The following is a 10,119-nucleotide window of genomic DNA, read 5'->3' on the forward strand; positions in this document are numbered from 1 at the left end:
TGCAACCCATGAATCATTTTTGAAGGGACCTAGTAGTATTGGTTACACAGCAAAGTTTTGGCCATCCTAGTGAAAAATCAAAACCTATATTTTGATGTAGAAGCAGTACAAAGGGACTAAGGAATAAGATTTGATTCAAAGCCAGTCTTGACCATGTTTCAGTTCAACTAGAAAGTATCTGCTCAGCTCTCTTGTATATCAAAAGTAGCTATTTTAGGGTAGTTGTAAAGATTAAAATGGTGCTTAACTCCAAAACAAGTAGATGGAGGAAAGTCTAGCTACAGTTATAACCAGCTGTCCAGCAAATTTGTCCAAAACAAGTAGATGGAGGAAAGTAGCTACAGTTATAACCAGCTGTCCAGCAAATTTGTGTGTGTGCGGCTGTGTCCCACTCTTTGTGGGCCCCATGGTCTGTAGCCAGGCTCCTCTGCCCATGTAATTTTCCAGGCAAGAATACTAGAGTGGACTGTCATTTCCTCCAGATCTTCCCAACCCAGGGATCAAACCCTCTCTTCTGAGTTGCCAGGTGCATTCTTTACCACTAGCGCCACCTATGAAGTCCGACAATACTTCAGTCTTAGTGATGTCTCACAATGCCTGGAGTCGTGGTGGATACAAGTCTGATAATAAGGTGTCACCATCAGTAAAATTGGCTTCCTTGATAGCTCAATTGGTAAAGAATCTACCTGCAATGCAGGAGACCTGGATTTAGTTCCTGGGTCAGGAAGATCCGCTGGAGAAGGGATAGGCTACGCATTCCAGTGTCTCTGGGCTTCCCTTGTGTAGCTGGTAAAGAACCCGCCCACAATGCAGGAGACGTGGGTTCGATCCCTGGGTTGGGAAGATCCCCTGGAGAAGGGAAAGGCTACCCACTCTAGTATTCTGGCTTGGAGAATTACATGGACTGTATAGTCTGTGGAGTCCCAAAGAGTCAGACACGACCGAGCGATTTACACTTTCATCAGTAAAATTATAGCTCCTTAGCATGTTGTTCAGTCATTTTTCTGGTTTCAGTCACCCTGGTGATTCCTCCCTTTTTTCCCAAGCAATACACTTAGGTTTCCAATACCCTGTAAACGGCTTTGCAATTGCCTTGGCGTGTACTGTAATCACTGATTCTTATCTCCTGCTTTCTTGTTGACTCAGATGATAAAGAATGTGCTTGCAATGCAGGAGACCCATGTTCAATCCCTGGGTCAGGAAGATTCCCTGGAGAAAGGGAATGGCAACCCACTCCAGTATTCTGGCTTGGAGAATCCCATGGACAGAGGAGCCTGGTGGGTTACAGTCCATAGGATCACAAAGAGTTGGACACAACTGAGGGACTTAACACTTTCATTTTCACTTTCCTATCTTCCAACATTGTGTGCGTGCTCAGTCGTGTCCAACTGCAATCCCATGAACTATAGCCCACCAGGCTCTGTCCATGGAATTTTCCAGGCTAGAATACTGGAGTGGGTGCCATTTCCTACTCCAAGGGATCTTCCTGACCCAGAGATTGAACCCACATCTCCTGTGTTGGCAGGCGCCACCTAGGAAACCCTATCTCCCATACCAACTTGTAAATTTTGGAGACCAGGGAAGCTTTTATTTATTCATTTGTCCTACATATATAATTTTATGTGATCAGTAAATATTTATTGAGTAGATTATTGAATTGAAGCCAACAGTAGCAAATTTACCTTAAAACCCAGGCTTTCTAGTCTGTACAGTGTTTTCTTCTGAAAAATGAATTTTTCCCAGGTAACTATTGAGTTCTCAAATACAGTTTTTGCAGACTCAGTGAGTTTAAGCTTTTCTGCTAAAATATAACTCAATTATGTCACCACACAGTTTAGTCCATCTGATGTTCTTTGTAGGTACCCTTACTTGATTTACATTCTGGCAGTAGCTGTTAGTCCTGTTTGAGACCAATATTTTGAGAAGCATTGGCTTAAAGGATTAGGGCTGAATGCTGCCCTTTGTTAAATACATAGAATGAACAAGACACTTTCTCATTGCTATCAGCCCCTGGAGTTTGAGAATTGTTACTGCAGCAAAGCTTGGCCTACCCTCTCTGAAACATTGGGTACCTCATAAGATCTCAAAAAGGATTACTTCTCTATATCTCTGAATCTTTAATTGTAAACTTCTTTGTTAACTCAGTATTATAAGGACTCTTCCAATTGGAAATGAGTTGCATCTATAATTGCAAAGATGGGTACCATATGAAAGCATGACTTGGTAGTAAGGAGAGATCTCTTTTCAGCCCTTCCCATGTGTGGACAAGGGTCAGAATGTAGGTAAAGAGCTTTCAGCTTTCTAAGTGTTTTTTAAAGCAGCAGTTTTGAGTAGCTATCTATGAGGCATTTTCACCATGTCTTTCATTTTGATGAATCCCACTTACCCAATGGGCACCTTTGTAAAAATGAGTCCCTTCCAGGTGGACACAGCTTCATGCCAAAACACACTTGCTCCCTTTTCCAATCATCTTCATTGTGTATTGTCCACTGAAAAACAGTACAACTCTGTAGCATTTCTGTATAAAATCATCTCAAATTTGAATTTTTCAGCTAAAATTCATCATTCCCTGCCAGTTTTCCCAGATCTGACAAAAGACATATCACAGTAATTGATATTGAATAATTATTTAAGATTTTAATGGCTCCATATTGTGGATCAGCTGGTAAAGAATCTGCCTGCAACACAGGAGACCTGGGTTCGATCCCTGTGTTGGGAAGATCCCTTGGAGAAGGGAAAGGCTACCCACTCCAGTATTCTGGCTTGGAGATTCCATGGAACTGTCCATGGCGTCGCAAAGAGTCGGACACAACTGTCACTTTCACTTTCATATCATTTAGAATAAACTTTATGTGTTTTCTTTGTTGGATTCCAAAACTTGCTACAGTGCCAGGTAAATATTAGGATTTCAACAGCTGTATTTAGATAGATGGAGACAGGATGACTATCAATTTGGTTTAATAGCATTTCCCCAGTATATGAGGAGCCAGTCAGGGAAATTCTTGATGCTTAGTAACAGGAAATGATCAATTAAATATCTATGTATTGATAAGTTTATCAGGCTTACATCTTACCCTTCATTGGTTCAAATTAATGCAATCAACAAAATTCTTCATCTTTACATTCTGACAGCTTTACTCAATGCAGTTATATTTATAAATTATAATGTATGAAATCTTCATGCTCAGGCTCTCGTGCTAACTACCAAAATCAATCACTTTTCTCAGACTGGGTGTGTATTAAATTGAGTCATATGAAACTAACTTTCAGATTTTGAGCTATAGATGGCAATTTTTGATGGTTCCATGATTATAATTAGCTACTGGGCCACTCATAAAAGTCCTTTCCTCCATATACTTAGCCTACCTGAGAAACCATGGATTTTCCCACCACCAGAAATTAAGTAGGTTGTATACACTTGGACTTTCCTGGTGGCTCAGACGGTAAAAGCATCTGCCTGCAATGCAGGAGACCCGGGTTTGATCTCGGTCAGGAAGATCCCCTGGAGGAAATGGCAACCCACTCCAGTACTCTTGCCTGGAAAATTCCATGGATGGAGGAGCCTGGTGGGCTACAGTCCATGGGGTTGCAAAGAGTCGGACACGGCTGAGCGACTTCACTTTCACTTTTTTTCTTTTCATACACTCCGTGTGGGCTTCCCTGGTGACACAGAGGTAAAGAAACCACCTAGCAATGCAGTTAACTCTCTTTGAGCCCTGGATCAGAAAGATACGCTGGAGGAGGAAAAGGCAACCCACTCCAGTATACTTACCTGGAAAATCCCATGGACAGGAGCCTGCGGGCTGCTGTCCATGGGGCTACAAAATAGTTGGACATGACTCAGTGAGTACACAGCAACATATACTCTGTATAGCAGAACTGAAACTGTTTAACCTGGGCATCATCATTACCAATTAAAGAGCAAGATAATTTGAAATTCTTAAATGCTGCCTTTTTCCCTATTAGGGCTTTGGGGAACATTGCTCTCAATTATAGTACCAACAGTTCATTTTGAGGCACAAAATTTGATGAGTTTACAGAAAGACTGGCTCACAATGTTTGCCTGTGTGGAAATTGATACAAATTATCTGGGGGAAAAAATGTTGGAATTTTAGAGGGGAAATTCTAGCTATCTCCCAAGATGTAGAACAAAGAGAACTTCCCGCTATAGACAATGTGTCTCTCTCAAAATTCATATGTTGAAACCTGATCCCTAATGTGACAATATTGATAGGTAGGGCATTTGGAACGTGATTACCTCATGATACTGGAGTTCTCATGAAGGGAATTGGTGCCCTTATAAAAGAGCCCCCATATGAAAAATTAAATCCAAAATTCGAGTCAGTCAACCAGAGGGGTTCCCAGGTAGACGAGTGGTAACGGATCCACCTGCTGGAAACACAGGTTCAACCCCTGGCTCTTAATGATCCCCTTGAGTAGGAAATGGCAACTCACTCCAGTATTCTTGCCTGGGAAATCGCATGGACAGAGGAGCATGGTGGGCTAGTGTCCACAGGGCCAAGAAGAGTTGGACACGACTGAGCAATGGAGCACGCACACACAGGAGACCAGAAGGAGGAGCTCGGCCAACCTATGACAGCTGAGCCCAACAGGAAGACAAGCCCTTTCCTTTCCTGGCAAGGACTCAATTATAGCCCTCCCAACTTCCTTTTACTCTCTATAAAAGCATTCACCTTGCTTTGTGAATACTTGCATGTGGCTTTCCATGGCTGCAGATCTCTAATTGCAATTCTCTGCTGTTCCTGAATAAACCCGTAATTGATAGAGAAATGTCAGGCAGTCTGTTTCAGATTAACACCCCTGAATGTTCCCTAACCACCTCAGCCATTTGAGGACACTGCAAGAAGACATATCTTTAAATCAGGACGCAGGCCCTCACTAGACACCGAATCTGCCAGCAATTGCTAGAGAAATATCAGGCAGTCTGTTTGTTTCAGATTAACACCCCGGAATGTTCCCTAACCACCTCAGCCATTTGCGGACACTGCAAGAAGACATGTTTAAATCAGGAAGCAGGCCCTCACTAGACACCAAATCTGCCAGCACTTTGATCTTGGGGAATAAACTAAGGAATAAATTCTTGTTGTTTATAAGCCACAGAGTCTGTGATATTGTGAGGCTTCCTTGGCTCAGCAGTAAAGAATCCACCTGTAATGCAGGAGATGTTAAGTTTGATCCCTGGGTTGGGAAGATCCCCTAGAGGAGGAAATGACAACCCACTCCAGTATTCTTGCCTGGAGAATCCCATGGACAGGGGAGCCTAACAGGCTACAGTCCATGGGGTCATAAAGAGTCAGACACGACTGAAGTGACTGAGCACATATGCACGTGCTATTATAGCACGTGCTATTCTCTTATGGCAACTCAAACTAAGACATGTCCTAAATCTAACTTTCCCCGCATGCCCTCCAAAGAACATTACTGATCAGTAGGAAATGCCCCCATAGCCTATGCCTTTAATGTAACTGTGATACAGTGATGTATAGGATATATATATATATGTCTTTGGTCATTCAAATGACCACAATATATTTCTCATGTATATTTGGTCTTTATCCACAGGTCCTGGCTCATATTTCCCCAAACTTTTGCAATTTTCTGAAACATGAGAGCAATGGGAACATTTTTTTATTATAAATCTTGGTCTCTTGTCCTCAGTTCCTGAAAATACTTCTGAGCCATAATGGTGTCTTGTTTTTCATTACAGCCCCTTTGCCCCACAAGTAGGTTTATGTTAACGAATATGACTTTTTGGAAAGCTCCAAAGGAATGTGACTAATTGCTAGGGGAAATGAACCTTGCATAGAAGGTTGGAACTCAGTCCTCCCTGATTTCTCGAGAGGGGAGAAGAGACTAGAAGGTGAATCAATCACCAGTGGTTGATGAATTAATGAATCATGCCTGTATAATGAATCCTCCATAAAAACCCCAAAAGGGGCAAGTTGCAGAGAGCTGCTAGGTTGAGGAACCAGAATGCTTCCACGTGCCCCAGTGCTGGACCCCAAGCTTAAGGAGGACAGAAGCTCCTTAGTTTTGGGCTGTACCCTAGGTATCTCTTCATCTGGCTGTTGATTGGTATCCTTTAATATCTTTTGTAATGAATCTGTAATCGAGTAAATAGATGGGTTCCCTGAATTTTGTGATCTGCTCTAGCAAATTAATCAAACCCAAGCAGGAGTTTGTGGGAACCTCTGACTTATAACCAATTGATCAGAAGCACAGGCAAAGTGGAGAATGGTCTTATGGGACTGGAATTTCTTGCTCTCCCTGGGTAATGTCAGAATTTAGTTGAATTCTCAGACACCCTGCTGGTGTTTGAGAAGTGCTTGTGTGGGAAGCATGGGTGCTCAGTCGCTTCAGTCGTGTCCAACTCTTTGCAACCCTATGGACTGTAGCCCGCCAGGCTCCTCTGTCTATGGGATTCTCCAGGCAAGAATCCTGGAGTGGGTTGCCATGCCCTCCTTCAGATCTTCCCAACCCAGGGATAGAACCCTGATCTCCTGCATCTTCTGCATCACAGGTGGATTTTTTACCACTGAGCCAACCAGGGAAGCCCTGTGGAAAGCCTACACACAGAGAAATTTGGTTCAGGAACCCAAAACACTAAGAGACAAATTTTAAGTTACATATAACTAGAAAAATAAGCACTCAGACCAGCAAAATCACATATATAGAGCCTACACCCAAGAGGAGACTTATGTAGAGATGTGGATAGGGTCAGAAGGTATAGATAAAGGGTGGAAGTAGGGAGACTGGAGATGTTGGGGTACGGATAAAATCACTCTCAAAAACCAGTTGTACTCGGAGTGAGAAAACACTGAGAATCAGCTTGAGATTTTGTGGACGGGAGAACTGGCTACAGCGAAAATGAAAGGATTTGAAAATGAGCAGAACACGAGGCAGGCATTTCAGAATGGCACCACTTCTGAGTAAATGAAAGTGTCAGGAAGATACACTCTCGGAGGCTTGCTGTTAAATGAAGAAAAGGAAGCAAAAGGGCAAAATTATTTCCTGTAAAAACAGAGTACAAAATCAGAAGTAAGCCTTCTCCCATCAAAACAAGTGCAAAATTTGTTTTTTAAAAAAGTAATAGTTCACCACATGAAAGAAGAGAATCCCTTTGAACAAAAACCCTACTTAGCCTCCTTAATCTCTCACTCTGGCTACATATAATTGTATTACTACTACAGGAAGACAGGATTTCAAAGTGAATAGCCTATGACAGCATTCATACAAAGTTACCATGAAAATTTATCAAATTTAAATTCATAGCATTTCATGATGAAAATTCTGCTGCCAATAAACACTATCCTTGTAGCAGAAGCAATCTTAATACAATCTAATCTGAATTAAATATTCTTAAACATTTGCATGTGCTTCCCAGGTGGCTCAGTGATAAAGAATCCACCTGCCAAGCAGGAGACATGGGGTTCAATCCCTGGATTGGGAAGATCCCCTGGAGAAAATGTCAGCCCACTACAGTATTCTTGCCTGGGAAATCTCATTGACATAGGAGCCTAGTGGGCTATAATCCATGGAGTTGCAAAAGAGTCAAACATGACTTAGCAACTAAACAACAACAATAAATATTTGCAAATGGTAAAGGGAAAAAAAAAAAAAAAACTTGAATTTAAAAATTCAAAAACTTAGAAGTTCCGGTTGGAAGGTATGAAATAACTGACCAAACAAAAAATAAATAAGAAAAAGACACAATGATCTTTGAAATTATAAGATGTCTAAGGAAAGACAGATTCCCCTGAAATTTAGTAAAGGAACTGAATGAAAAGCATAAAACAGCTAAGAAATAAATACAAAATGACATAAAAAGGTAAAATCCACATACTATGAAATGGACAAAATCTTAATTATTTGGTGAGTTTAGATAAATACATAAAACTATATAATACAAATCTTATGTGCAGAAAGTTCTCTCATACCCTTTCCCAGTCAATCCCTGTTCATATCTCCAAAGGCAGCAGCTCTTTTTATTATTGACCAGATTAGTTTCTTCTAGAACTTCACAGGGTATATAGTTTCTACATATGATAGTTTCAGACACACACAAAGATGCTTTAGACCTATCCAGTGCTGTTATTTTAGGGTATGTATATATACCCTATTATATATAAAATGACTATACATTCTCTAACTCCATAGTTCTTCAATTGTATTATGTCATCTGTAACTTCTTAGGTCAGATTTTCTCCAGGAAATACTTTGAAAGTGTTAGAACTGATCATATTATATAGAACTGATAGTATTTTATATATATATATATATATATATATATATATATATATGTTTCAGTTCAGTTCAGTAGCTCAATCATGTCTCACTCCTTTCAACCCCATAGACTGCAGTACGCCAGACCTCCCTGTCCATCACCAACTCCCAGAGTTTATTCAAATTCATATCCATTGAGTCAGTGATGCCATCCAACCATCTCATCCTCTGTTGTCCGCTTCTCCTCCTGCCTTCAATCTTTCCCAGCATCAGGCTGTTTTCCAATGAGTCAGTTCTTAGCATCAGGTGGCCAAAGTATTGGAGTTTCACCTTTGGCATCAGTCCTTCCAATGAACACCCAGGACTGATCTCCTTTAGCATAGACTGATTGGATTTCCTTGCAGTCCAAGGGACTCTCAAGAGTCTTCTCCAACACCACAGTTCAAAAGCATCAATTCTGAGGCGCTCAGCTTTCTTTATAGTCCAACTCTCACATTCATACATGACTACTGGAAAAACCATAGTTTTAACTAGACAGACCTTTGTTGGCAAAGAAATGTCTCTGCTTTTTAATATGCTGTCTAGGTTGGTCATAGTTTTTCTTCCACAGAGCAAACATCTTTTAATTTCATGGCTGCAGTCACCATCTGCAGTGATTTTGGAGCCCCTCAAAATAAAGTCTACCGCTGTTTCCACTCTTTCCCCAATTATTTGCCATGAAGTGATGGGCCCGGATGTGATGATCTTAGTTTTCTGAATGTTGAGCTTTAAGCCAACTTTTTCACTCTCCTCTTTCACTTTCATCAAGAGGCTCTTTAGTTCTTCTTCACTTTCTGCCATAAGGGTGGTGTGATATGCATAGCTGAGCTTATTGATATTTCTCCTAGCAATGTTGTTTCTAGCTTGTGCTTCATCCAGCCTGGCATTTTGCATGATATACTCTGCATATAAGTTAAATAAGTAGGATGACAATATACAGCCTTGATGTACTCCTTTCCCAATTTGGAACCAGTCTGTTCTTCCATGTCCAGTTCTAACTGTTGCTTCTTGACCTGCATACAGATTTTTCAGGATACAGGTCAGGTGGTCTGGTATTTTCATCTCTTTCAGAATTTTCCACAGTTTGTTGTGATCCACACAGTCAAAAGCTTTGGGGTAGTCAGTAAAGCAGAAGTAGATGTTTTTCTGGAACTCGCATGATTTATCAATGATCCAGCGGATGTTGGCAATTTGATCTCTGGTTCCTCTGCCTTTTCTAAATCCAACTTAAACATGTGGAAGTTCACAATTCACGTACTGTTGAAGCCTGACTTGGAGAATTTTGAGCCTCACTTTGTTATAGTGTGAGATGAGTGCAATTGTGCTGTAGTTTGAGCATTCTTTAGCATTGCCTTTCTTTGGGATTGGAATGAAAACAGACTTTTTCCAGTCCTGTGGCCACTGCTGAGTTTTCCAAATTTGCTGTCATATTGAGTGCAGCATTTTAACAGCATTATCTTTTAGGATTTGAAATAGCTCAACTGGGATTGTATCACCTCCACTAGTTTTGTTCATAATGTTGCTTCCTAAGGCCCACTTGACTTCGCATTTCAGGATGTCTAGCTCTAGGTGAGTCATCACACCATCATGGTTATCTGGGTCATGAAGATCTTTTTTGTATACTTCTTCTGTGTATTCTTGTCACCTCTTCTTAATATCTTCTGCTTCTGTTAGGTCCATACCATTTCTGTCCTTTATTGTGCCCATCTTTGCATGAAATAGTCCCTTGGTATCTCTAATTTTCTTGAAGAGATCTCTAGTCTTTCCCATTCTATTGTTTTCCTGTATTTCTTTGCATTGATCACTGAGGAAGGCTTTCTTACCTCTCCTTGCTAT

The sequence above is a fragment of the Giraffa tippelskirchi genome, chromosome 6 (genome assembly GCF_054371585.1).
Source record: "Giraffa tippelskirchi isolate mGirTip1 chromosome 6, T2T-mGirTip1v1.2.pri, whole genome shotgun sequence".
Classification (NCBI taxonomy): domain Eukaryota; kingdom Metazoa; phylum Chordata; class Mammalia; order Artiodactyla; family Giraffidae; genus Giraffa; species Giraffa tippelskirchi.